The following is a 26,732-nucleotide window of genomic DNA, read 5'->3' as shown; positions in this document are numbered from 1 at the left end:
GAACCTCTCGGGCTCTGGTGTCTGGCCCTTCCCCGGGCAGTGTGAGTTCTGCCCAAGCTGCTCAGGTGTCGGGGCTTTGTGTCCTCTGTGGCCAGGACCCTCTGCCTGCACATGGGCCATTCGAGTGTATCGGAGCAGTGCCTGCGGACACTTGGGCTGTTCCTGAGAGACTGATGTGACTTCATGTTTGAAAACAGCTTCTACCTCAAGGCTCTTCCTAAGGAAGGGGGCGTGACCCTTGTCCTAAGGAAAAACCCACAGAGCGCTCCTAGGCACATTCCCACCCTGCTGAGTTGTTTGTCTGCAAATAACAGGGGAGATCTGCTGTGCCAGGTGTCCCTGACTCAGTCAGGCTAGGTGAGGACCCATAGCAACCCCCTAGCAACCTCCAATCAGCCTGAGACAGGGAAATACCTGGGATGCCAGATGACCCCCAGTAGTTTATGGTGGTTGATAACAAGTTGGGAAACCATGTAGTTGAGCACGTACACCCCTCATGGCCTAAACCAATCAGTTCAAAGGAATCCCCCTCTTGTACTAGCCAATCACCCACCCAGCTTGTTCCCACAGTGAATGTGCTAATCAATGTTAAGAGTTGTTGTTTGACTTTCCCGCGGTATGGAATGATTTGCTGTGTGATGTTGTGACACGTAGAGTATCCCCCAAAACCTATAAAATCTCACTGAACAAAGGACTGGGACCGCTGCGTCGCGAACGGTTGAGTCCAGGCTCGAGCTTGCTATAAAGACTCTGGTGTGTTCGCATGGGACTCGGCTCCTGGAGGTCTATGGGGTCCCGGAATCTGGCCTGACATTCCTACTTGCTGGCTGTTGCTAAATGAAGCTGTGGAACATTCTGGAGCACTTGTGTGTTAGGCTGAAGGGACTGAGCCTCTGGGTGGACACCTGGATTTGGCAACTAAGAGCATGTTTTTGAGTAGATCAGGGGTGCTCAGCCTGTGAGGTTCACAAGGGACAGAAGAGCAAGAGCAGGAATGGGAAGTGAATTTCCTGCGGGTGTCCTCCCAAGGCTGTCATCGTCACAGTTTGTTGATTTTCCTCCTGAGGGGCTCCCCACTTCCATCCGTGACAGATGTGCTGGCTTCTACCTGAGACATGCTTAGCGTGGGTTCTCTTGAAGCAGAGCTGAGCCAGGACTTGGGGGCAGGTGGACTGCTTGGTGGTGACTCCAGGAAGCCCAAGTGGATCTGTGCAGAAAGGAGGGTCTGTGCAGAGCGAGGGCCCAGGGGTGGGCTGGCTCAGTCCTTCCTGTACCTCTGAGGATCTGCCCTCCAGGGACGGGAGATGGGGTCATCGAGCTGAGGGTTCCCGGCTGTGGGCTGGCCCCAGGGAGCACTACCCCACTTCCTGCTTTGTAGGTGGGACGATGGACACGGGCACAGTCACACGTCAGTAACGGAATGTTCTGAGAATCTGGGCAAACACTGTAGCTGGTCCTTGCACAAAGCAAGGAGGCTGCGGAGCCGCTGGGGGCATGGTCTCAAGGACCGCGGCTGTCTGTGTTGCCTGGGGTGCGATATGTGGTGGGGGCTGCGCTTACACCCGGGGCCTCAGTCCCCGCAGGTCTCGACTTCCCACTCCAGCATGCGTCTTGGGCAGGCCCCTCACGTGGACGTGCTGGCCTTGGCTCCCCTGTCTCCCCTGTTGGTGGACACTCAGATGGTTTTTTCTCTCTCCAAGGAACACTGCAGTCATCTACTTTGAAATGCCTCAGAGGTCAGGAGGGCGGATGATGGACGAGCGCGATGAAGTACCAGGGGGTCTGGAGGGGGCATGTCTGAACCGTGCTGTGCGCATTAGGAGGACTGAGGGGTGGAAGCGGGGAGAGTGTGCAGAGAGCGTCTGTGTGCCAGCGGGTCCCCCTCTCTGGGCGGGTTCTGAGAGACGCTGCCAGGCCCCTCCTGGGAGACGTCCTTGTCACATGCCACCAGCAGCAAGGGATACACACTGCCATCCAAGTGTCGAACCCTGAGATGGGGCTCGTGTGGGTGTGGCCCATCTGCTCAGCTCCTTGCTGAACAGCTGAGGTGCCGAGTGCACCTGAGAGTACACCTGGAAGTGTCCTGGGATTGGGAAAAGTCCCCACAGAAGAGGTGGCCAGCACGTGGGTCCAGCTTTGCCTGCAGCAGCCCAGATAAGTGGGCAGATGTCCTAAGAAGGGAGAGACCTTGGCCAGCTGGTGCCCTGGGGTCCCAGAGCCCAAGTGCTCCTCGTGGTTCTGGTGTCCGAGCCCGGGGGTCCTAGCAGCTCCAGCCTCGCACTCTCTGCCCCACCTGTCTTCCTGCTGGATCTGTGCTCCCGGAATGCAGGGCCTGTTGTGCCCACACCGAGGGAGCACACTGGTCCCTTGCCACACGCTGGGACTGTGTGTGTGCCCTGGAGCTCACTTCTGAGGCAGGGAGCAGCCCCACAGCCCCCAGGCACGGAGGGGTTTGAAGCCAAGGGATGCTGGTAAGACAGGTCGGGAGCCCGTCCGTCCCCATGTCTGCTGGGTGACTCACTCGGGTGCAGAGGACTTTGGCTTCGGTGGCAGAGGGCTCGGTGGAAGGAGTCTCCTGGGAAAGCTGCAGGGCCAGGGCTGGCCTGGAGTGCCTGCAGGAGGAGGCCAGGCTCTCTGAGAGCCCAGGCCAGTCCTGCCAATTCCAAGAAATTCCCTGCCCAGGTCTGCCCCACAACTCCAGGAATTGGCTGTCCGTGGGGGAAGCTGGCTCCGGCCAGGAGAGGCAGGGACAGCCACCCTGAGGACCGGGACAGGAGCACCTGTGTGTGCCGAGCAGGGGATGGAGGTGCTGCATGACAGACAGCCTTCTGGGGTCATGGTTTCCCTGTCTGTGGGTGTCACCCTTCGCTGCTGGTTCCTCTGACAGGTGACACCAGCCCCAGCCATGGGACTCCGAGGGCTGAGCCGACTCCATCTTGCAGGATGGAGGACGAGCTTTCCTGGAAGGAGCGGGTTCCTTCCTGCCCTGCGGTAGAGGGCCCCGGGCACACAGCGGCCACAAGAGCAGGAGGGCAGCAGAGGCCATGGGATGCGTGGAGCGGTGACTCCCGTCAGGACGTCCACGTCCCCAGACTCACATGTTGAAATCCCCACCCGAGTGAGCTGCTGGGAGGCGGATAGGTGGGGGGTCACAGTGGCCGCCCGACCAGCGCGGGCAGCTGAACTAAGGCACACAAAATAAAACACAGACACCATTTACCTTCACACAGGTTTCAGGACGGCTTCCCGGCTCTCGGCCTCGGGCTCCCCAGGGGGAGAGCAAGAGAAAGTCGCCAGAGGCTGACGAGAGAGAGGGAGCACGTTCGGAAGCCAGCTTTTATCGGGGGGACTCTGTCCTTAGAAAGTTCTATCCATAAAAGGGCAGAAGGGGCAGGACTAGAAGGGACAGGTGAGTGTAACTCAACCCCAGGGGCACACCCACGAGGAAGAGCCCTTACTATCCCCGTGGGTCTCTGACCAGGCCTCAGTGAATGCAGTGGCCGGCCGGAGCCCGAGGCATCGGGACTGGAAGGCGTGGTCCTTCCGTGTGGCTCCCCACACAGAGTGAACGGGCTGAGTGCCCTGTAGGAGGCCCCCAGGCTGCCTTGCCTCCCTGTGAGGACCGTGAGGACGTTCAGCTGCCCAGGGGCAGGCCCTCCTGGAGCCCAACTTGCTAGCACCCTGACCTCAACTCACCCTTCAGGGTCGTGAGAAAAGAGATCCTGTTGTTTAGAAGCCACCAGGTGTGTCATTGTGTTATAGCAGCCCAAAGGGACCCAGTCAGGAGGGGGGTGCCCGACGCTGGAAGGCCCTGTGGACGCAGCAAGGTCCCAGCTCTGAGGCTCACGGCGCTGCGGTAAGCGGAGTGATCGTGACAAGGCAGAGACCACATAATGGGATCTGAAGCTTCGCCAACAGGCTCTGCACCATGTGGCACCGATGACACGTACGTAGGGTGCCTCTGACTGTCCTGCCGGTGGAGTGGACACCACAGGTCTGTGTTCAGCAGGAGCTCCCTGAGGCCAGCAAAACTGTGCAGCAGCTTAGTGGGAGCCCTCTAGAACCCATGTGTCCCCTGTGCTTTGTCCCCTGCCCGAGTCTCCAGGGACAGCCGTGATGGGACTTGTGGAACTGCTGTTCCTGCAGCAGGAGCAGGCATGGGGGCAGAGCTCAGCCTGGGGAGGCCCCTGGGAAGTCAGTGGCCAGGACAGAGGTGGAGAAAAAGGGCCTCCCCCTCTTCTGTTGATACCGTGTAGGTGTTCAGCGGACACCTGAGTCCTGGTGGACAGCGTGCCGTGAGGGGGCAGATGGGCCCTCCCCATGCCAACATGGTTGACCGTCTGGTGTCAGGGTGACAAGGGAGCAACCACGGGAGAAAGGGAAGGAGGTTTGACCAAGGCAACTGGGAGGGAGAGTGGCTGGGGAGGCACAGGCTGCTGGCACATCCCCGTGGGGTCCCCAAGCAGGGGAAGAAGGAAGGACAGCTCCTGGGAGCTTCCAGGGGAGCCCTGGCAACCTGCCCCTTTCCCAGGTCCCAGTGGACCGAGGGGTCCTGAGGGTCTGATGGTGTGACACCTGCTGGACCTGGAGCACTCTCAGGGCATTCCTGACCTCTGCCAATGTCTCCTGGGCTGACTGAGATGGGAAAAGAGGTACAGAGAGGCTTAGAACCTGCCTGAGCTCACACAGCTAACAGAGATTGGCAGTTGGTGCACCGTGCCCTGGATTTACCCCCTGCATTTTATCTTCAGAGTCACATCAATTTATTAAACCCCTTTGCCCAGAGAGGGGTGGACCCAAGGGACTCACTGGGGATGGAGTTGATGAATAGCCAAGAATGTCCTCCAAGCCTCCCTGTCTTATAGACCACATTCTCTTTAACTCTTCATCTGCTGATGGACACCTAGGCTGGCTCCGTAGTCTGGCCATTGTGAACCGGGTGTGCCTGTCTCCCTGCAGCATGCCGACGGAATTCTTCAGTGGGCTGGCTGGCTCACGTGGTGGCGCCAGGCCAGTCTTCTGAGGAACCTCCATGTGGGTTTCCACAGTGGTCGTACAGATTCCCAGTCCACCAACAGCGTAAAAGTGTTCCTTTCCTCAGTCCTCTCCAGCATTCACTCTTGGCTGTATTCTTGATGACAGCCATTCTGGCTGGAGTGAGGTGGAATCTCAGAGTAGATTTCACTTGCATGTCCCTGATTGCTAATGATGTTGGACATCTTTTTATGTCTTTGTTGCCCGTCTGTATTTCTCCTTGTGAGAAGTGTCTCTGACTCATTTGCCCGTTTGTAATTGGATCCTTTGGTTTTTTGGTGTTTTGTGTCTTTATCTCTATTCTGGATATTGATCCTTTGTGAGTAAAGATTCTCTCCCGCTCTGTGGGTTCTCTCTTCAGGTCCCCGGCTGCTCCCCTTGCTGTGCAGAAGCTTCTTAACTGCAGGCCATCCCCTGTGTCAACTCTGCCTTCCCTTCCTGAGCTCTGGAGCCCTCCCTTTCTTGCTGCTTCATGCCCACCTTACCCCCATGGTCATCCAGATGTGCCCTCCACCCCTCAAGGCCCCTGCTCCTGGGCCTGCTGGTAAATGGCCGCAGCCAGCTGCTCAGACCACCTGAAAATATTTGTCTGAAATTTGGGTAAATGGATCGTTTGGAGAATCGGTTTTCCTCTGGGGTATGCAGGGCCTTAGGCCTGGGCTTGTCTGCCGTGGGTCCTGGGTGTACCGCAGCGACATGCTTCCCTGGAGGGCCCCTCAACCTCTTGTCGTCCAGGGGGGACAGTAAACCAGGCCTGTCCCCTGGAAGTACCGATCCACACCCACCCCCCTGGCCCCACGTGTTCCCATGTGAGATGTGGACAGCCACCAATTTCACATCCTCCCTTCCCAGCTCAGGGCCCTGGGGCCCTGGAGATAGGGAGTGGGTGGCCAGAGCTCTCAGGGCTCAGAGCCACCTCCCCTGCCTGCTGGGGCCTGAAAGCGAGTGGGGAACTTTGGTGGAGGCCGAGGTAGATTGGAACGCTGTGTGCGGCTGTGCGTGTCCGGCCTGGGCTCTGCCTGCAAGGCCAGGTGCGTGGCTAATGTTAGGGCTTCCCCTGCCCTTGGAGCCTCTCAGGCTGCAGGGCCACCCTGCTTCCTGCCTCTGCAGGTCACCGCCTGGGCCCAGGTGTGCCCAGTGGGTTTGGAAGGCCCTCCTCACAGCCGTCCATCTATCCTCCCTTCTCTAGTCTGACTCCATCTGGCTGGGGTCTTTATAGTCTGAGCCTGGGAAGCCTCGTGTCAGAGTCTGACATCATCCTGATCCTTGCAGGGCTGAGCAGAGGCAGAGGGTCCACTCGACTTGCCATTATGAATCGCTGGGTGCCCAACAAAGGGCAGAGACTGGAGGCTTAGACCATAAAGTTCACTCTTCATGTCTGGAGGCTGAAGTTCAAAGTCAAGGTGTCCCAGGGCTGGTTCCTCCTGGGTCTACACCTATTTGGCTTGCAGATGCCGTCTTCCCCCTGTCCTCACAGGGTCATCCTCCTGTGTGTCTGTCCTAATGTCCTCCTGTAAGGACAGAGTCGTGCTGGACCAGGGACCATCCAGTGACCTCCTTTTACCTTGATCACTCCTTAGAGCCTGTCTCCAAATACAGTCATGTGCCGAGGCCCCTGGGGTGTAGGGCCTCAGAGGTGAGTTCTGAGGACACATTTCAGCCCTCACCGTGACCCTGCCTCCTTAGGCCTCGAGGGTCCCTTCTGGGTCAGTCTCAGACCCAGGGTTTGAGGGCTGCCTTGGCGTTTCCTCACCTGGGAGCCCCTGGGTTTGCTCTGGGGGAGCCCAGGCTGGTTTCCAGCACCCAGGGAGAACGTCTTTCTGCCCTGGCAGCCATGCCTCCTTGGCTCTGTGTGGCCACACACAAGATCGCTGGTGACCAGGAAGGGTCTCCAGGGATCGGGGAGGCAGGCTTGTGTCTCCTCCTCTTGATGCTGCCCAGGGGAGGGGCTGGCATCACGGAAGCCTGGGGGTGACTTCACCCTCGCAGGCTGGGGCAGTTCACAGACAGCTGCGGGGACGTGTCTTAGGGTGCACCTTGCCCTGCGCAGGAGTGGCTGGTGGCCCTACTATGGTGAGATGGTCCCCATCTGCCATCCAAGGCTGATGCCCCCCTGGGTCCCCATTGTGTGCTGCAGGGCAGCCGGGATTGTTTCCCCCCCAGGCAACGGGGCCAGGAGCGCCCACCTCCCAGGGCTGCGGGCCTGAGTGTGGGTGGGTGGTCTCTGGCCCTGGAGGGCTCTGGAGGAGCGTCAGGCCATATTGCCTGCCTGCCCCGACCTGGTCCCCCACCCTTTACTTATGGCTCTGAACTGGACAGACTTGGGGGAAGCCAGCCGAGTCTGGGGGCCTCCTCCCTGTCTTCCCCTATCATCTCTGCTGTGGGTGCAGCGCAGGGCGTCCCTCACCCCGTGGCCGGTCCCTGTGCCGCCCAGGCCTGGGCCTGACCCGGGCCTGGGCCCAGCGCTCTGGCGTATCCCTGCCCTCATGAGCCCCAGCCCCACACTCTGCTTGGTGAGATCATGAGATCATGACTCGAGAAGCAAAGACTGGAACGTTCCGGTGATGTCCATGCTGAGCTGCTGGGCCTCACTGGGACTGTGGCCACGGCACAGGTGGCCTGCCCTCTGGCTGGACAGGGAAATCGTGAGCAGGTGCTTACCTGAGGAGCGTGGTGGGACTGGTGCCACATGGGGTCCCCTGGTCCCAGCCAGGGCCCTGAGAACTGACGTGGCTCTGAGCCTCGGGTCCATGTCCACTCGGCAGAGGGGCAGGATGTGTGGGGATGCAGGTCCGCCGAGCACTTGGGAGCTCCTCTAATTCAGGGGCCTTGGCCAGCCCCGCTGCGGAAGACCCCCCTGCAGCCCCCCTGATGAGCTGCTGGCCAGTGCAGCGGGCCTCCCCAGCACCCAGTCCTCCCCCTGTCCTTTTATGCCACTACCCCCCAGGAGGGGCCAGCTCCCAGACACTGTGGGCCCCACCAAAGCTTGTTGCTTCTCCCTGAGGGCTCGCTGGCTGCTGGCCAGTGCCTTGGCCCCACTTGGTCACAGCCACCCTCACCAGAACCCCTGGAAACAAGTGCCTGTGGCTGAGTGGGCACGGGGCCTGGTGTGGGGCCCACTGCTACAGCTGCCCACGTGGCTTAGACAGTGTTTGCTCCCACGAATCCTTCCAGAAACAAGGGCGAGTGCTGGGGACTCTTCCACACTTCCACTGTGCCAGTAGAGATGGCCATCAGCTGCAGAGAGGAGAGAGTCCTCCTGGGACCCACGCTGGTTTAGCCTGAGCCCACACTGTCCCGTGGCGCCTGGCCCAGAGCTCCAGCCCCTGCCTCTTCTCCGAGGGCTGAGTGAGTTTGTGGGGAGGGGCCAGGATGGGGTGCCTCCTGGGATCCTTGGTGGATTTGATCTGCAGAACCCAGCGTCAGTCGTGGGACCCAGGAAGCAGAGGCTGTGGAAATCACAGCAGCAGAGACGCATCTGTGGCCCTGTGGGATGGCTTGCCGAGCACAGGCCCCTTCCCGTGCACCAGACCCCCGTGGGGACGCTGCAGTCATCCCCACGTAAGACAGCGGCCTGCACCCTGGGGGAGCAGAGGTGAGGGGTGCCAGCCAGGGTGTTCCATCTTGCCCTCCTCTGGAGCGGCTGACGTCTGTGACCCTCCCTATGTCGGTGCTGAATTTAATGTGCCCTTAGACGTCACTACAGTGCTGTGGGTTGTTTCAACCCACCTCCTCAGCTGAACCGCAGGATTCCACCAAGAAGGTCTATTGTAACTTATTTTTTACTTCTTTATTTTTTTGAGGTGGAGGCTCACTCTGTTGCTCAGGCTGGCCTTGAACTCCTGAGCTTCTGGGCTCCTTTGCCTCAGACTCTGAGCACAGAGACCACAGGCTTGTGCCACCCCATCAGCTGTCACCAAGAAGTATTAATGGACAATTAAAACTCAGTCCTTTTCCTTCAGAACTGCTTCCCCCATTGTGGAAATACTGGGTCCAGCCATTTGGAAGATGGGTTCTGCTTGAGGGTGGAGTGTGGGCAGTTCCGCATGGGTCTGCAGAGCAGTGAGGACCCCCACTGCCTGCTTCCCGCCTTCCTCGGGCACCCACTTGGGATCACTGGGCATGCTCACTGCTTCTTGTGCCCCGTGCTGCTGCAGGGTGTTGGTCTCAAGATGCCCCACAGCCCCTGATGTGGGCCTTTCCATTCCTCTCTGTGGTTCTGGCCTCCGCAGACCTTCTTCCTGGCTTTCAGTGGTCACTTTATTGTAGGTGTGTCCATGTCCACCACCACCCCCTCTCTCACTCTCTCTCTCTCTCTCTCTCTCTCTCTCTATATATATATATATATATATATATATATATTTTTTTNGGGGAATGAACTCAGGGGCACTTGACCACTGAACCACATCCCCAGCCCTGTTTATATTTTATTTAGAGACAGGGTCTCACTGAGTTGCTTAGTGCCTTGCTTTTGCTGAGGCTGGCTTTGAACCCAGCCTCCTGGCTGGGCCACTCCTGTGCTCCTCCTGCCTCAGCCTCCCGAGCTGCTGGGATGACAGGTGTGCGCCCGGCTCCCTCTGCTTTTATTGTTGCTGGGAAACCGAGCGCTGGCCCTGGGATGTGTCCGACATAGGAGTGAAAAGGGCCAGCCCTAGGGCCTGGGGGCTTGCTGAGCAGTGTGCAAGTGGGAAGATCTGGGGGTACTGGTTCTCATGTCCAGGGGTCCCTGGCCCTTGTAGATTCACAGTGTGTTCAGGAGCCCGGCGGAGGCTGGAGGCCAGGCCGGAAGTGGTGCTGGGCTGAGCCAGGGCTCCCGGTGGAGACCACGCTGGCTTCCTGCTGGCTCTGCTCCAGGCCCCGGCCTCCTCCAGCCCTTATCAGCTTGCCGTGCTCTTAGGTAAGGATGCTTCCTGCACGTTCGTCTCAGCAGCCGAGAGCCAGCTCTCCACGCAGCTGGCAAGGGGATCGTGGAAGACTTCCTATTTCGGAAGTGAAAAGGAACGCGGCCTCCTGAGGAGCGTTCAGGAAGGGGAAAGCCCTGGCTTCCTGGTGAGGGAACAAACAGGGCCGTGGCTCCAACGCAGCTGGGCACGTCAGAGCCTGGCCGCCTGGGACTCAGACAATCAGCCAGCCCGGCCTGGTGCCACCCGCCCCCGGAGGACACACCGGTGAGGACTGGCTGGACCCCTCTGGAGCCCTTCCTGAGCATCAGTGGGAGTCCAGCTTTTCGCCAGAACTGTGCAGGCTGCTGGGCCCTCGGAGCTGGCTGGGGGCTGGGGTCTTCCCTCGGGGCCGTGCCAGGGCTCATGCGATGCCGCGCACCTCCGATGCTCAGGGCAGTGCTGGGCCTGTGAGGGGCAGATGCCCTCGCAGAGCCCCTCTGGGTAGAGTTCTGGGGTCCACCACCTTCCAGCTGGGCTTGGCCAATGGCTCATGCGGGTGGGCGCCTAGGAGAAGCCAGGGATTTGCCTTCTCTCCTGCCTCCCCCGGGGCCCCAGCTCCCGCAGCAGGACCCCTGACCTTGGGCGCCAGCAGCACAGCTCCTGGGCCAGAAGCTGCAGGGCTCTGCTGGCTCCCGTGGCAGCCACTATGAGAAAGGCTAGTGGTTCCTTCTGCCCGAGGGCTCCCTCTGGCCAGGTCCGACATGCTGGGTGGTTATAGTCTCCAGGAGCCCTATGGGGACAGGTGGCAGTTGGACGGTAAGAGGCCAGGTTCTCCGGACAGGTGGGGCAACCCTGAGTATGTCTATACTTGGTCCCCGAGGTCCACAGGGCGACCTGCTCCTTCTGTGAGCCCTGCCCTTCCCTACTCCCCTCCCAGTGTTGGGGTCACCTCCACATGGCCTTGAGCTGCCTTGAGCGCCTGCCTCCCTGGAGACCATCCCAGCAAGCTGTCCAAGCTCTGCCATCTCTCAGCGACCCCGTAGCCCACCTTTCTTTCCGGGTTCTCTGGGCATTGCTGTCCAGGGTGGAGCAGAAGGGCTGCCTCCTGGCTGGGCCACTCCTGTGCTCTGCTCCCGGGGCTGTAGGTAGAGCAGGAAGGTGGAGCTGGTCAGGGAGTTGGTGTGCCACTGACCCTGCCAAGCACTGGGGACTGTGGCCTGCCCCCGGCCTGTACATGTCCTCCCTGCCTGACCTCCCTGCTCCATGGGTCCTGCTGGTTACATAAGGTTCCCCATAGCCAGGGCCAGACAAGGCACAAACCCCAGAGCACATCAAAACAACCCTAGCAGGCAGAGGAACCCGGAGGACAAAGGCGGGAAGGTGGCCCTGCTGAGGAAGCCCAGCAGGGAAGGGCGGGAGTGGCCCTGGAGAGAGTGGTGGATGGTCAGAGGACCGAGGCTGGCAGCAGGGCCAGCTAGGCAGAGCACACCCCTGGCCGGTGTGTCCCAGGCTCTGGGCCCACTGTTTCCCCTCCCCCACTCCCTGGCCCCTGCGGTGGGGCTCTGGGCCGCACTTGTTTACAGGGTTCAGGTGACTTGGAAAGGCCTGGGTCCTGCAGGCTTGGGCCACCCAGAGGGAAAACAGCCCGTGGGGTTTTCCTGGATTACTGTTACACAGTGCCACACACCCGGGCCGGCAGCACAGACTGACTCAAAGATCCGGGCCAGAAGTTTAGAACCACGGTGTTGGTTGGGCCCTGGTCCCTCTGTGGGATCCAGGGAAAAGGCCCTCCTTAGCTCTCCAGCTCTGGAGCCCCTGGGCCTTCAGGTCACGCAGCCCTGCCTGGTCTCTGCGACTCTCTGGTTCCTTCTGTAGCACTTGGTGACCTTGGTCTTGCTCCTCTTGTCCCTTGTGTCTGGCTGCTCTTGGTCCGATTGCTGATCTTGCATGGTTTAGAATCGATTTGTGCTGTCACTTGGCTTTTAATTGGTGTGTCTGGGGACATAGCTGTGGTGCAGTCACAGGGGGCTGGGGCCGCATCGCGATTCACCATTTCCCCTGCCCCCTCTGCTCCAGTATCCCACTTCCTTATTCTGATATTCTGCCGTTTTCCACTTGATCTGCTGGCTTTTTGCTGAGTCTCTCTTTTGTCTGTTTGGCCGGGAGACTGCGAGGCCCCAAGCTGGACCTCCGTGGTTCACACTGCTGCTTCAAGGAGGCCGAGGGTGGAGCGTGGAGCCCCTGTTAGAGTTGTCATGTGGCTGCGAGCGTCAAAGGCCACACAGGGTTACATGCTTTGCTGTCCACAGTCACACTTTTCTTAAAGAATTAAAAATAATTTAAAATAAAAAATAATTTAAAGCCGTGTCCAGAGACCCTTGGCGTCTGCCTGTCCTTCCCGCCTGCCTTCTGAGCTCCACTGCATGGTTTCCCTTGGGCCCCAGAACGCCCTTCAGGGCTTCTTTGGGAGCAGGCCTGCTGGGGGCACATTGTCTAGGCCTCTCTCCCTCCGCGTCCCCCTCTGACCTCCATTCCTGAAGGGTGTGTCCTGGACGGGGAGTTCTGAGGGGCCGCCTTCCCTCCTTCCTTAGAGTGCATTCCACTCTCTTCTGGCCTCCATGTTCTGTTCTCATTTCATTGTATATTTTACTTTATTTGAAATTTCTGTTCTTGCTTGTTTTGTGTCTGATTTCTTTTTGAACTAATAGATTTACAGAACAGATTTAGGTTTGCAGAAAAAGTGAGAGGAAAGCACAAGAATCCCCACATACCCGCTCGGCTCTGTCCCCCTTCCCTGTGGAACCTCTGGCATTGGCGTGGGATGGTAGCCATTGGTGACCCTGGACAGACGCGTTCCTTGAACCAAGCCCCGTCTGCGCTGGCTCCTCCTGCTGTGTTACATTCTGTGGTTTGGGACAGGCGTGTAACGACGGGTATCCACCCTCACAGAGCCCACGTGGTTCCATGCCCTAAAGCCCTCTGTGCTCCGCCTCTTCATCCCCCGACACTGTGGCTCTCTCACGGTGTCTCCATGGTCTTTCCTTTTTCAGACACCAGGGAGTTAGAAGTATATGGTACCCTGTCTTTCAGAACAGCATCTTTCACAGGGTAACATGCATCAAAATTTCTTCCATGTCTTTTCATGGCCTCCATGTCTTTTGATGAAAACCAGAATCTGATGCAAGATGGGGACCATTTCCTCTGGAAAATACACTAACCCTACCCTCTTGCCATTAGGGTTACAGGCAGAATCATGGGATTTTCCACATTTTCCCACCAGGTCTATGTCAGCATCCCTTCACTGTCCCGGGAGGCTGGGGACGTGCCTGCCTGTCCCCTGCCCAGCAGAGGCATTTCAAGGGTTTGCCGGGTGCAAGGGGTTTTCTGAGGCAGGCCCCAGGAACCGGGCCCATGAACCACAGCAGCTGGCTGATGTCTCAGGATGGTTGAGGATGCTCTTGTCCTCGTGAGACTAAGCAGACGTTGGTGGGTGGTGATGGGATTCAGGAGCTGAGCACCCAACAGCAGTTGGAAGCAGACACTGTGGTTTCATACGGAGAAGCCTAAACACACAGAGCTGTCCAAGTGGCATCATTTAGAGGAGGGGACCTACAGACAGCAGCCTGCTGAGATATGCAGCGACCTCCCAGCAAGTCCCATGCAAGTTCACACGGAGGTGGGGTGAAGGCAGCTGTGGCTGGTGGCTACAGGGACTTACCTGGGCCTGGGGAGGGAGGCCCCCATAAGGCTGTGGGGGATTTGGGGTTTGGCTGAGCCCAGGGGTGTTGTCAGAGACTGTCTTCGCCACTGGAGATGGGTGATGGGCTTGGGCTGAGCCACACTGGGTTCTAGTGAGCAGCGGGTGCATTTGGGAGATGGTGATTGTTGTGGTTTGAATGTCAGGTATCCCCCCAAATCTGGTGTGTGAGATAATGCCAGACGGTTAAGAGGAGAAATGATGGGGTTATGAAAGCCAAATCAGTGGGTTAATTCCCCATGGGCCTGGACTGAGTGGTAACTGGAGGTGGGTAGGCTGTGGCTGGAGGAGGTGGGCATTGGGGCGGGTCTCTCTCTGCTTCCTGATGATGGTGTGAGCTGCTTCCCTCCACCACACTCTGCTCCATGATGTTCTGCCTCCAGCCCCGAGGGATGGAGCCTCCTGTTTATGGACCAAGACCTCTGAATCTGAGTCCCCAAATAAACTTTTGCTCCTCTATAATTTTTCTGATTGGGTCTTTTAGTCACAGCAGCAAAAAAGCTGCTAAAACAGTGAGGAGACCGCGGAGGTCACAGGGCCTTGATCCAGAGCGCTTCTACCGTCCCTGTGGGCACAGCAAAAGTTGAAGGAACAACTTGTCACCTGCAAGTCCAGGCGGGAGAACCTGCTCCCCTCCCTTCCTCGAGGGGAACAAGGGACGTTCTGGACAAACACACGGCAAGGGTGCTCTTAATTTGGTCTCCTAGAAACCAAGGCAGCCAGGGTCACAAGAGAATACGGCACTGAACACACTAGCTGGGTCTTGAGGCCCCACGTCCCGGGTCCTGCGTGACCACGAGCAAACTGCCCTCCCACTCAGCCTTGGTTTCCTTGTCTGGTCAAGGGGCTGGTGTGTCGTGGTGGTGGATTTGCTAGTCCTGAAGGTGCTGGATGAAGTATCCTGGGCACCTTTTAACCACTCGCCTTGGTCTGTTTATTCGCAGGGGTGGGGTCAGACCCAGGGCCTCACCAAGGCTGGGCAGGGGCTCTCCCACCGAGCGACCTCTCAGCCCTGAATCGGCCACACTTATAATAATGTAGCTTTTCTGAGCATCCTTTGCTGCAGGAGCACATTCCCACACAGAGACAATGGACTGAGTCATGGCTGTTTATAAGGGTCACCTGTCCTCCATTCCACTGCTGTCCACCCTGAGTCTCCCCCTCGTCTGCACCCTCTCCCAGCCCCGGGCATGCAGCTTGCTCCTCGCCTAGGTGTCTGCAGAGGCCTGCGAACCCCCACCTTTCCACACTGACCCCGCGAGCACAGACGGGGCTCTGAGCCCTGGCTGAGCTGAAACAGCTTGAAAACCAGCCACGATGTCCTCTGTGAGCACGGCTGGCCATGTGGTCAGGGCCTTGTGAACACTGCTGTCCCTGCCATGAGCACAGGGACCCGAAGGGCAGTGCTGGTATATGCCAAAAGTGTTCCCCAGAGCGAGTGACGTTGGGCTGCTTTGGAGGCCAGCTGATCCAGATGTCGCCGTGCCATGTCCCCCACTGTCTCCCTGATTCACCAGGCTGAGGTGGGAGTCCGGACCCCTGGGTCTTCACATCCCCTGGCCATGCCGATCTCAGCCATGTTTGGGAGCCACAGGGCATCCTGGGGTCCCTCTTGCTTGGTGTCTTGGAGTTCTGGCTCCATACCCCAATAAAGCAAGGAGATCTGCCCTCCAGTGTCATTGCCTGTCTGGGCTCCGGGCATGCTTCCCTGAATGCTGACACCAAGGCCATCTCTTGCTGGAAGGAAGGACCCAAAAGCTCACTTCACACAGCCAAGTGTACCTATGCACACCTGCTTTCCCAGTGTTGGTCGGGTCCTGTCCCTTGGGGTATGTTCTCAAGGCTGTCTTTACCCAGGATGGAGAAGGCTTGACACCTTCAGCCATGGATGAGGTTCGTTGTGGCTTCAAACACACACATGAACTTCATGCACAAGGCCACACATGTACACGTGAGCTTACACCCACACACACGGACACACCCTCTAGTCCACATGATGGTCAACAAAGCAGCTACACCAGGCCCCAGGGGCTTTCCCATGCACGTCAAGAGCTGTTCTGCTGTGTCCAGGCTTAGGATGGAGCATCAACTTCAAACAGATGCCCAAACTGCACTCCTACATAAAGCCCGGCTCCAGGGCTCTCAGGTTTGCTTAGGGAATTGGGAGGGTGGGCCTGAGGGCTGGCAGGCACCAGAAAGGGACACTTGCAGAGGTGGAATCAGAACTGGATGGGAAGGACCCAGGGACACAGGTGGCTGGGGGCAGCTGACCCTAACTGTCCTGGCAGTGGCCAGGGAGGTGCAGAGGCCCGGGTCTAACAGGGGAGGTGGCTTCACGACCCAGGTGTTCTGAGGCTTCTGTTGTCTCCAGGGACACACAGGAGGGCCAGCTGCTGCCCAGGAGCACATCCTTTCTGCGCAAACCCTCCCTGGCTCCCTGCTGCCTTGGGCTGGCCCAGCTTCCCTTCCCTTCCCGCTGGAACCTGAGGCCCCTGCTGTTGGGGTCATCCTTTCCCCTCCGCCTCGCATCTCCAGAAGGCAGACACTCTCTGTCCTCCTTGGATGGTCACCTTGGAAGAACATTTCATTGTTGGTACTGAGCGTGGAACAGGTGGACCCCAACCAGCTCATCCACTCACACGGACAGATGCTGCCACCAGGCAGGGGCAGAGCAGGCGGAGGGGGGCCTCTTGCCCTGTGAGAAGGGCCTGCTGGGGAGGAAGGCCGGGGGGTGGGGCCCTTCCCCAAGGGTGAGTCCTCTGGGAGGGGGCAGGGAGAGCAGGGCTTCAGGACAAGGGGACTCAGGATGGAAGGTGGGGTGTGGGACAGAGGGAAAGGGAGAGTGCAGGTGCTCTGGCCCAAGTCGCCTGTACCCTGTGGGCCCTGGATGGCCAGCCCAGCTCACAGGTGCCCCTGTGCATGGGCAGTGGAGCTGGCCACCCATCTTGGGGCCCCTCGGGGCTGTGGGATAGTGGTCCTGTGATGGGTCTTGCCTCTCCCGTGCTGAGCAGGCCCTGGGTTTGGCTTAGGCTGGGCAGTGCTGCCACTACCGTGTGCTTGTGGGGAGTGGTCAGTGCCCAGTGGGGACAGCCTCTCCTCTGTCATTCATGGTCCACTGGGCAAGAGCTAGGCCTACGTGGCCAAGGGCCCTGGTCATCGGCACACCTGCCATTTCCAGTTGTTTAAAATTTAGACCCCCAGGGGCCAGTGACCCAGATTGTGTTCTCCTTGGGCACCTGTGGTCCAGCAAGGCCAGCTGGCCAGACAGGTGGAGGGTTGCCACTGAGCGGGAGAGCAGGATACAGTCCCCAACACCCCCGCTCCGACCCTCCCAGCACCTTCTTCCACAGTTCCCTCGCACGCATATCACAGCACACACACGCGCACCAGCACCCCCGCACACGCCAGACACGTCGCTGCCCTTCCTCACCCTGTCCCCAGGGCCCCTCTGAAGTCTGTCCTGTCTTCGAGGGCCACTGGGAAGGAGGGGGCAGGCAGGAGGGAGAGATGGGACCGGTGGTGGGGTGGGCGGCCAGGTCACAGTGAGGCCACAGAATGCGGGAGTTGGTGCCAGAGGGAGTGGGCCTGAGAGGCGAGGGTGGGTTGGTGTGCGGCCAAGAGTCCGGAGAGGAAGCCCACCTCCTGTCCCTGTCACAGAGGGAGGCCCAGCAGGGCCGCTGGGAGCAGGTGCTGGGGTGGGCAGCAGGAAGGCCTGCTGAGGACCGGGGGACCTGGGTCAGGTCCTCCTGACCATTTATCTCAGGGTGGGGGGGCTGGGCTGGTAGGAAGTAGGGCTGACATTAGGGGTGCAAAGAGCCACGTGGAGGCGAAGGGCAGGCGGCCTTGAACTTGGTGGTTTCTCACAAGGATTCAGGGAAACAGGAGTGTGGGTGCCTGGGGACAGATGAGCAGTGAGTGTGTGAGCTGTCACTGGTGTGTGCCGTGTGTGAGGTTTGTGTGTATGTGGTGTGTGCATAGACTGAGCTGTGATGTGTGTGTGTGTGTGTGTGTGTGTGTGTGAGAGAGAGAGAGAGAGAGAGAGAGAGAGAGAGAGAGAGTGTGGGCTCCACAGAACCCTGCCTGGTCTCTGGTCTCTGCTGGTGCAGGTAGACACTGTACCCCAGGGGACCTGCCACGCACGTCTTGTTCCCAGGTCAGGCAAAGGGGATGTCCCTGAGCCAAAGCCCTGGTGTGGCCTGGAGTGTGTGTTTTGGGATTAAGGGAGAGTTCACTTGAACTCTCAAACTCTCCCCCGTTGAGGGATTTGGCTAACAAATATTGCTAAGTGCTTTCGAGTGGCCATCCTCGGTCAGGACAGGTCAGTGTATATTTCTGGCCCAGACCTGCTTGTGGCCAGAGTGCGGGATCACTCCAGGCCACTAAGGAGGCCACTTGTGTTTCTTCCTGAGCCAGGGTACAGGCTTGGCAGACTTGTCCCCAGCTCTGCTAGGTCTCAAGTCCCTCAGGGAGCCACCACCCAGAACTGTGGGTCTCCTGCCCTGGGTGGATGCGGCCTCTCGACAGCCACCTTCCCTGGGCAGGAGGACCCCGAAGTGTCTGTTTGGGGGTCGGCACCCAGCAGGAGCCAAGCGCTGTTTCTCGGGTCTTTGCAGCGTGCTCTCTGGTGTTCTTGCCTGGGACGAGTTGAATTAAACAAAACCCAAACCCCGGCACCCAGTGGCCGCGGCCGGCCCACCTGGAGGGAGCGGGGCACTGCTCTCCAGGGCACGTGACTTGGCGAAGACATGGCCCATGCCTGTGGAACAAGGCAGGGGTGTCGGAGCTCCAGCCAGGGTTTCTGGACACTTGAGACTGACCACTTGCTGCCTTTGTCATCAGAAACCTGAAAATCACACAAAACAGGCGTGACTGCGGGGAGGCGTTGTGGTTCCTGTCACCTCAGTCCTGGGAGAGCGCCCGGGGCTTCCTGTGCCCCTGCAGTGCTGGGCATGCGCTTTGGAGAAGTTGCATTTCTGGCACATTGGAGTGAGGTCAGAGGGGCCTGGACCCTGTTGTGGGTGGAGCAACAGGGAGAGTTCTCTTGGAGGATGGCTTGGATGGTGTCAGAGAGATTTAGATCTGAACTTTCTGTTGGTAGATTTTAAAGGGCGACTCACAACGCAGCCCTGGCATTTCCGTCCCACGGGGAAGGCAGCACCCGGGCCCCAGGAAGCTTCCAGGAAGACCATGGCTTTTGGAAGGCCACCAGGGTGTTGGCGGTGTGGAGGGTCAGAGCTGGCACTGGGAGCCCAGTGTGCTCCAGTGTCATGACTTGGGGCTGAGCATCCGGCACCTGTCCCTTCAGCTGTCCCCAAGGGAAGCCCCAGGCTTCACGACTTCACGTTCTTAACGATGCTCTTGCAGGCATGTGCATATGTTTCTAATGTGTAGCTTGTGGACTAGCAAACTGAAAAGTGACATGGATCATAAAATAGAGAGCCAGCTTAAACACTGTGCAGGGATGGGATTAGAAACAGCATGTGCGAGTTCAGCCGCTGGGCCCTGGGCGAGGCCTAGGAGACGCCAAGGCGAGGCTCAGCTCGCTTTTTGTTGTTCATTTCTGGCCACGTATTCCAAACTTTTTATCACGTATTTATTTCAAACATCAAGGACTTTGGAGCAGTATCCCAGCCAATGCCCTGCCACCTCCCCAATCCTTCCTCGCCCCGCATTCTTTTAAAGCAACCTCTGACCTTACTTCGTGAGAAAAATACTTCAGTGGGTTGTCACTCACCAGAATAAGGACTCTTTAAAAAAATGTAGCCAAATGTCCTTATCACATCCGAACATTGGAATTCTTCAATCTGATCTAACATGCAGTCACTGATGGGAGTTCCCTGGTTGTCCCTGTCTTTTTGGAGTGGCTTGTCTGGGCACAAAGCCCACAGCTCCATATCACTCGGAAATCTCCTTGGAACTTGGAGAGCGCCACCTCTCCCACTCCCCCCCGCCCCCGCCTTGTTGCTTCCTCCTCTCTCCCTGTCCCCTGTTTCACTGACATTCCTGGGTTGAAGAAACCTGATCTTTTGTCCTGTAGAATTTCCTACACTCTGGATTTTGCTGACTGCATACTGGAGTACTGTTAGAGTGTTCCTCCATCCCCAGCTTCCTGCAAATTGGATTAATCCAGAGGCTTAATTAGACTTCAATGTGGCCATGATATTTGGGATAATGGTGATGTGGTGGTGGTGGTGATGATGGCAACGGTAGAGATGGCGATGGTGGTGGTGATGTGTTATTGATGTGATGTTGATGGTGGTGATGGTGACGGTGGCGATGGTGATGATAATGGTGCCAATAGTGAAGTGTCCTTACAGGAGGTATGTCCTTCTATCATTTGACCATCTTAGCTGACCTTTGAAATTATTACCTGGTTCCATATTTTATTAGATTTTTTAAATGGGCTAATATGAAGGGCCAGTCCTGAGCATTGCTAGGGATGTCCCTGCTGCTGGGGTATAGGACTCAGGAAAGGAAATGACATAAGTTGGGTCACCAAGGGCATCAGTTTTTCCCTTGAAGGCAATGGAGTGGCTGCTAGGGTGACATATAGCACCTAGTTGGCCTTGGGCAAGTTGCAGTGTGGCTTGGACTGAGAACAGGCCTTCCAGGGCTTCTGGCTGGCCCTGCTATCGACAACGGACAAGGGCAGGTCCTTGCCCCTGCAGCCTCAGGCCCTCTCCACCCGGGGAAGCCAGCTGGCTCTTTCCAGTGACTCCAAGGGGGACACTGCTTAGAGCTGGTAGAGGAGGACCTCCCCACGGGGGACCCCCAAGGGAGTGGAGCCGAAGTCCTGAGACGCACCTGAGTTTCCTTCTCCTGGACCTAGAAAGGTGCCGGCCCCTCACCAGCTTGGCGATTGCGGACGCAGCCATGTGGGGAGTCTTCCACGAGCCCCGTTCCCTCCGGCAGTCCTGCTGGGGAAGATGGCAGAACAGAGTCTGGGGAGAGAAGTTGAGAACTGTGTGTGTGCGCCCGTTGACCCTCAGCTGGTCACTCATGGCCTCAATCAGCTAGCAATGCCCTGTGGCAACACCCACCAAGAATGCCAAGCCTTGGTGTGGCAGGAGACAGCTGAGGGCGCCTGAGTCATTGGTGTGCCCATGAAGGGGTTCCTGGCACCTGCAGGCTGAGCAGGGACTTGTCAAAGCAGACACGAGCAAGCAGGCCCCAGCCTGGCCTGCTGCCCCAGGCCCTGCCCACGGTCGGGGAGCCGGGGAGGCCCAGCGAGGTCAGGCAGCGGGTCAGGTCGTGGGGTCACAGGTGAGAGCCCTGAGCACAGGCTGGGAGAGGCCCAAGTGTTCCATGTCTGCGGGGCACAGGCAGGGACCCCGACACCACAGCTGATGCCCCTTGTTCAGAAAGTAGCCAAGCCTGGGCCTGATTATTCTCCTACTCCTCTTTATTTTTAAGTTAAGAGACTTTGTGTTTAGGGCTTTCATTTCACAGAGTAACTGAACAGAAAGCACAGAGGTCCCCTAGGGCCCCACCCGTCCCACATAGTTTCCATGAAGCCCTCAGCCTGCTTGGTTCGGACATTTGTCACAGCTGTTGGGCTGATACTGACACAGCCGTACTAACCAGGTCTGTGGTTTACACCAGGGCTCTTCCCTGGGTCCGGGCGTCCCCTGGGTTTGCACAAATGTGTCCCCACTGCAGCACCACGTACAGTAATGTCCCACCCAGAAGTCTTCTGACCCGCCCAGCTCATGCCCTGGCCCCCAGGCACCACAGGCTGCAGCCTCCCGGGGCTAGCCTCTGCAGAGGTCTGGGTGGAGAGAGTGCAGCCAGGGAGAGAGCAGGACGGGTGGGTGGGGGCGTCCTCCGAGCTCCCTAGGAGCTTCCTGCTCCTGCACTTGAATCTGCACAGACCTGTCCTGCCTTCTTTTCGGGCTTCCTGACCCCACTCAGAGACCCGGGCCTCAGCTCCTCCAGGGTGGCAGAGGGGAGCATCCACCCAGGGCCCTGGGGCTGGGCACTCCTGCTGCTGCTAACTGGCCCCAACCCAGGAAAGGGAAGCAGTTCCTGGGGCCCCACTGCAGCAGGCTTTGAGAAAGGGTGGTTTCTGGGAGTCCGCGGAGGCTGAGATGGGAGGTGGAGGAGTCGTGGTTCAGGGCATGGGGAGGTTCTCTCGCTCCAAGGGAGGAGAATGAAGACCAAGTGGGCTCACCCATGGGACAGAGAACACGCAGCAGGTAGAGGACTGGGGAGACACTGTGGCCAGGCCCCAGTCCCTCCTGGCTGGAGGCTGGGACTTACTTTCTGGTCCCTCCCATTGGTTGGGATGTGGCAGGACCTGTGGCCTTGGCTCATTGTGTCCTCTCTGCCTCTTCCCAGCTCATGCACAGTGGTGGCCATGCAGGTGTCTGTAGGGCTCCCTGTCCATCATCCAGTGCTGACACTAAGTCCCTCTTTGGGTGGCCTGCCCAGGGCAGCGTCTGATATAGAAGGTGCTGGCCAAACCACACAGCCAATGGGCCCTTAGAGGTCTCTTTAAACACAAGTCTCTCGTGCAGGAAGATCTTATTTCAGCAGAGGATCTGAGGTCTCGAGGAGAGGCTCCCTGGAGCTAGCAAACAGGTGCCTGTCCCTCCCTATCCAGAGGAGGAGCACAGCCGGGGACAGGCATCACTTGACACCCCCATCCCCCGCCGCCGGGCCTGGGCAACATGAGCTCCTGCAGACATGGTCATAAGGGCCTCAGGGCCTTCTGCACAGACTGTTTGCCCCCCAAGACCCCAAGGCCCAGGGGTCAGTGGATGCCTTCAGGGATAGACCAGTGGGACTGTGCCTGACCTCACCCTTGCCCACTTCTTCACCACAGGGTCCTGCTGTGCGTTCCAGAAAGGAGGTCCCCTGGGCCAGTGCCACTGGCCCTGAGCCAGGGAGGGGGAGCTGTGGCCCACGGAGCTCGGAAGCAGAAGCCTCAATAATTCAGTGTTTCAAAACTTCTCAGCAATCTTTACATTTTCCCTCTTTAGATTTAGAGTCTTAATGAACGTCCACACGTTCCTAGGATGACTTAGCATTTAAACAGTTGCCTTTGCTTTGAAGGTCAGTGCAGGGCATGGGTCAGGGAGAGGGACATGAGACAGATGGGCCACAGTTCAGGACAGGAGGTGGGGGCACTGGGTGGGAGTCGGAGGGGCTGGGAAGAGGAGGGGAGTGGCGGACCTCCGTTACCGGTGGGCTCTCCGTAGCAGTTCCCCCAAAGCAAATTTAGCTGCCTCTAGAAGCCACAGCAGAAAATTCTTAGCTCAGAAAACTCTGCATTTGCCGGTGACCTTCCTTGTTTTCTGCCCCTCCTCCACCACCCCAGGCAACCTGCCCTGAGGCCCCCGATTGCTTCTTCTTCCCATCCAGACTTTTGAGAAACACCATTGACGCTCAGGGCTCTGGGCTGTGCCTCTCCGAGGGCTGCCCAGATAAGGCCCCACCCATCTGTCCCCGTGACCTTTGCCCCTGTGCTGACTTAGAGGGGCCCAATAAAGCAGCCCCAATCCACACCTGTGGGCACATGCCCAGGCTCCCACCCTGCCAGTGGAGCTCAGAGAGACCAGAGTCCACAGGAATAGAAGTGGGGCCCTGCCTTGCTCAGGGCTGTCCAGCACAGCACCAAGCACACCCACCAAGCGCCCCCGGGGTTCTCAGAGCCACAGGGCCGGCTCAGCCTCCTCTTAGAGGGGTCCCCACAGCAATGGGGTGCCCAGATGGCTAGCAACCCCCAGAAGCCAGAAGCCTGGACCAGAAGGAACTGTCCTGCTGGATCTTGAACCTCTGGCCTGGGGAACGGGGAGTCTGTAGGGGTTCAATCCACTCAGCAGGGGGTACTCCCCGTCTGGCAGGGCCGGCTCAGCCTCTGAGCCAGTAGCTTTGGGCCCTCGCTTGGAAGGTTTAGTTTTCTTCCCAGGGTCTCAGACACGTCACAAGACAGGGACATCGAGTCAGCAGGAAGGCCACCTTGGATGCCTAAGCGCCTCTCTGTGCCCAGCACCACACTCCAGCTGGCCCCTGCAGGGTAACACCTCGGTGTCCCTGAGCGGGAGGGTCGCAGGCCTCCCGTGCCCGGCTTCCCAGTGGGAGGGTGCTGGCACCCGGGGGTTCTCAGAGCCACAGCTAGATGGAGTCCTGCGGGCGCCACTTCCCAGGCAGGGACGTGGCAGGGCCACAGCTGGCCCGCTGCTCCCTCCAGGAGGCTGGGGTGGCAGAGGCATGGCTTCCCACCCCCGCTGGTGACTTGTCCTTTGGTCCACATCATTCTCCCCAGGAAGAGGCCTGCACCCGACCCCCATATGTGGAGGGGTGGTGGGAGGGAGGAGAAGGCGCGGGGTCTCCAGGGTGGAGAGGCTGAGAGCTGGGCCTCCGAGGACTTGGCATGGGTGCACTCACGGAGACAGTGTCCGCGAGTGTGAGCGCAAAAGGACACAATCCGCAGCACTGAGCTGAGCACAGGGGGCTCAAGGTCTCAGTCTGTGGCCACCCAACAGGACCCAGCCCCATGAGGGGCTAGTACTCTGTGGTCACCACCAGCCCCAGGAAGCCTCAGAGTTCAGGGGGGTGACCCTGGGGCTGGTCAGTGCAGGGGCATGTTGTACATACACAGGCAGGAACAACTACCTGCACCTGCCAGACGTTGATCCCCAAAGACCCCCCAGGCTTGGGTGGGGCTGGGGGCCTGCAGGGAAGCGGGGCAGGGCAAGCTCCTCCTCCCTCTTGCTGTGTGTAGCCCCGTGGACATGGCCCTGCCCTTGGCTTGGGCTAGGTTTGGCAGTGGGGAGCCCTGAGGGTGGGAGATGGAGGCAGAGGGGTGAGGATGAGGGTGATGGCTGGCTGTGTCCCCAGGCCAGGTCCTACACCCTGAGACAGAGCTGCCCTGTCCTGTCAGGACCCTGACTGAGCCAACAGTTGTGACTTTTATGAATTAAAAGTGATTAAAGTGTATTCAAGTCACGCCGAGGCCTGGAGAGGAAGGCCGTGCCCCCCAGGCCCTGCCCACCAGGCCCTGCCCACCGACAGGTCGGCTTGTGGCCAGAACCCCAGGCTGGGCTCCTGCCCCCCGCGCTCTACTGTCAGGCCCGGTCCAGGGCTCCAGGACCCCGAGCGTCTGCGTGTGACTTGGAAAGCGTGTGGTGTGCAGGCTGGAAGGACCTCCGGGAGGCCAGGGGTTCCCAGTTCCCCTTGCGCGGCACCTGGGCAGGCCCTGGAGTAGCACCAGTGTTCTCCAGGAAGAGGTGTCTCCATCTGTCCTGGTTAAAGGACACTCGGCCAATGCCTCGGCAGAGCACTTCAGGCCAGCTTCATCAGGGACACCCCAGGGGGTGTAGGGAGCAGGCAGTGGGGTCTGCTGTGGGAGAGAGATTGGGCTCAACAAGGAACCGGGAACATGGGCATTTACAGCCCAGGACAGGGGCGGGCTCGTGGATGGACGTCTCTAGTCCAGGTGGGGGACTTGGGCTACGCTGAGCTGGCCTCTCTTGCTGGAGGCTGGGTGGCTAGACGTCCCCTAGGGCTGAGGGTGGTGCTCCATCAGATGAGGAGGGGTCAGGCAGGGGAGGGCTCTGGCCAGGCTGTCTTTGTTCTCGCTGACGCTGGGTTTTACCGGGAAGTTCATAGGAGGCCAGGGAGGAGTTTCCAGATCCTGATAAAATCTGACGAAGCAGAGAATCTTCATCACTGAGAATCAGAATGTGTCCAGGGCAGGGTGGGAAAATCGAATCCTTCTTCCTCTTCTAGCTCGCCCTGAGGCCATGAGCCAGGTCCCTGAAGAGGGGGCAGCGGCACATGGAGCCTGGTGCTGAGGCCAGATTCAGCGGAGGCGTGGGGGAGGCCCAGCGAGGGAGCCGGCAGGCCACGTCAGGACCTGTGTGTGGCTGTTTTGGGTCCACGAGGCTGGAGAGAAAGCCACGGTACTTCCTCTCCCTGAAGGCTCTGGGCAGACCTGGGTTTCCTCTGGGTGCCCCACTTGGGCACAGACCTGGGCATAGGGAGGAGAGGGCGCAGCCCCCGCCACTCAGTCCAGGCTGAGAACAGTGAGGGCCGAGCAAATGCGCCTCAAGGAGCTCAGCGACCCCGGGGGGGGGGGNCCAAACACAGCCTGATGCTGCGGCTCTTATCAGCTGTCCCCGGGCCTGCCACCAGGCTGCATTCCGGCTTACTGCTGTGTCTGTGTCCTGTCGTCGAGGTGGCCCACGGTGCCTTTCCTTCACTCGTCCCTGGGAGGAAGTTTCAGGGGAGGGGCTCCCAGGGAACCCAGCAGGTGGAGATAGAACTTGTTTCCGGGGGACATTTTCCATTCTGCCAAGCTCCCCTCCGGCTGGAGGTGCTCAGAAAGGTGTGTCCAAGGGCTTCCAGGGAAGCTGGGGTGAATCTCCCCACCTCGCCCCAACTTGGTGGTCGTGAACAGGGTGGACTGGGGACGTCCTGCGTGTGGACAGCAGTGCACACCCCTGGCTCAGGGAAGGCAGCTGAGAAGGGACGTGTACATGCTCCGGGGACCCTGTACCCACACGTGTGGGCAACGGTGGTGCTCTGGCTGGAGGGCACGGAAGAGAAGGGAGACCGCTACGGCAGGGGAACTCCCTGGAGCCTGCAGAGAAGCCACCCCTCAGGGGGACCAGGAAGCCACCTACCCCCATGATGATGGAGTTGATGAAGCGGTTTCTTCAAAGCCGGGATCTCATCATGACCACAGGACCACAGCTGCCCTTTACAGTGGGCACTCACAGTGTGGGCTCCCCAACCCCTACAGCAGGCCTCTCCTATCAATCAGCCCCCTACTCTTTGGATGGAGGGACACCTGGGTGCCCCACATGGAGGGGAGCAGGACCTGACTGCTGGTGGGCAGGCTGTGAACTCGGTCTGAGTACTGGGTCCCTCAAATGGCCATCTAGTTTGGAAGGTGTGCTCAGGAGCTTTCTGGCGTGAGGGGACCTAGACCCAGCCCTGTGTGGTGGGCACATCCGACTCCTCTTCATCCTGGCTCCAAGCTGCCCCAGGGAAGCTGCTTTCTCTCCCCTGAGCCCCCGGCCACCCAGGCGTCCTGGCTGTGTGGGGAACTT

At 59.1% G+C, this 26,732-nt stretch overlaps 1 long non-coding RNA gene across 1 annotated transcript in view; it reads left to right on the top strand.

The window, feature by feature from the left end:
• Nucleotides 1-9,409: 9,409 nt before the first annotated feature.
• Nucleotides 9,410-26,732, top strand: part of LOC125616984 — a 31,621-nt gene continuing 14,298 nt past the window's right edge. Inside the window, exons 1-2 of the long non-coding RNA XR_007347837.1 lie at nt 9,410-10,202; nt 25,408-25,580. This is a non-coding gene — a long non-coding RNA (uncharacterized LOC125616984). The remainder of the gene's footprint in view (nt 10,203-25,407; nt 25,581-26,732) is intronic.

The sequence above is a fragment of the Marmota marmota genome, unplaced genomic scaffold (assembly GCF_001458135.2).
Source record: "Marmota marmota marmota unplaced genomic scaffold, marMar, whole genome shotgun sequence".
Lineage (NCBI taxonomy): Eukaryota > Metazoa > Chordata > Mammalia > Rodentia > Sciuridae > Marmota > Marmota marmota.
The sequence above is the reverse complement of the archived record's forward strand: the minus strand, read 5'-3'. Positions and strand labels throughout refer to the sequence as shown.